The sequence below is a fragment of the Nematolebias whitei genome, chromosome 8 (genome assembly GCF_014905685.2).
Source record: "Nematolebias whitei isolate Nwh7 chromosome 8, NemWhi1, whole genome shotgun sequence".
Taxonomy (NCBI): domain Eukaryota; kingdom Metazoa; phylum Chordata; class Actinopteri; order Cyprinodontiformes; family Rivulidae; genus Nematolebias; species Nematolebias whitei.
The window spans coordinates 33,123,751-33,125,038 of NC_056505.1; the positions used below are offsets into that span (position 1 = coordinate 33,123,751).

General features: G+C 44.1%; 1 protein-coding gene across 1 annotated transcript in view; it reads left to right on the forward strand.

The window, feature by feature from the left end:
* The window catches only part of mxd1 (MAX dimerization protein 1), a 20,555-nt gene that overhangs the window by 16,983 nt on the left and 2,284 nt on the right, over nucleotides 1–1,288 (forward strand). The window lies entirely within an intron of this gene.

The window sequence follows — 1,288 nt, forward strand, 5'->3', positions numbered from 1 at the left end:
CCAAAAAAGTTGGGACAAGTAGCAATAAGTGGCTGGAAAAAGGAAATTGAGAATATAACGAACAGCTGGAAAACCAATTAACACTAATTAGCTCAATTGACAACATGATTGGGTATAAAAAGAGCTTATCAGAGTGTCAGTGTCTCTCAGAAGCCAAGATGGTAAGAGGATCATCAATTCCACCATTGTTGTGCAGAAATATAGTGCAGCAATACCAGAATGGTGTTACCCAGCGTAAAATAGCAAAGACTTTTAAGTTATCATCATCAACCATGCATAACATCATGAAAAGATTCAGAGAATCTGGAACAATCGCTGTGCGTATGGGTAAAGGCTGTAAAACTCTGCTGGATGCTCGTGATCTCCGGGCCCTTAAACGTCACTGCACCTCAAACAGGAAGGCCACTGTCAAGGAAATAACAGAATGGGCTCAGGAATACTTCCAGAAAGCATTGTCAGTGAACACAATCCACCGTGCCGTCCGCCGTTGCCAGCTGAAACTCTACAGTGCAAAGAGGAAGCCATTTCTAAGCAAGCTCCACAAGCTCAGACGTTTGCACTGGGTCAGGGGTCATTTAAAATGGAGTGTGGCAAAATGGAAGACTGTTCTGTGGTCAGATGAGTCACGATTTGAAGTTCTTTATGGAACACTGGGACGCCATGTCATCCGGACCAGAGAGGACAAGGATAGCCCAAGTTGTTATCAACGCTCCGTTCAGAAGCCTGCATCACTGATGGTATGGGGATGCATGAGCGCTTGTGGCATGGGCAGCTTGCATGTCTGGAAAGGCACCATTAATGCAGAGAACTATGTTCAGGTTCTAGAACAACATTTGCTCCCATCCAGACGTCATCTCTTTCAGGGAAGACCCTGCATTTTTCAACACGATAATGCCAGACCACATTCTGCAGCAATCACAACATCATGGCTACGTAGGAGAAGGATCCAGGTACTGAAATGGCCAGCCTGCAGTCCAGATCTTTCACCTATAGAGAACATTTGGTGCATCATAAATAGGAAGGTGCGACAAAGAAGGTCCAAGACGATTGAACAGTTAGAGGCCTGTATTAGACATGAATGGGAGAGCATTCCTATTTCTAAACTTGAGAAACTGGTCTCCTCTGTCCCCAGACGTCTGTTGAGTGTTGTAAGAAGAAGGGGGGATGCCACACAGTGGTAAAAATGGACTTGTCCCAACTTTTTTGGGATTTGTTGACGCCATGAAATTTGGAAACAACAGATTTTTCCCTTAAAATGATACATTCTCTCAGTTTAAACTTTTGATCT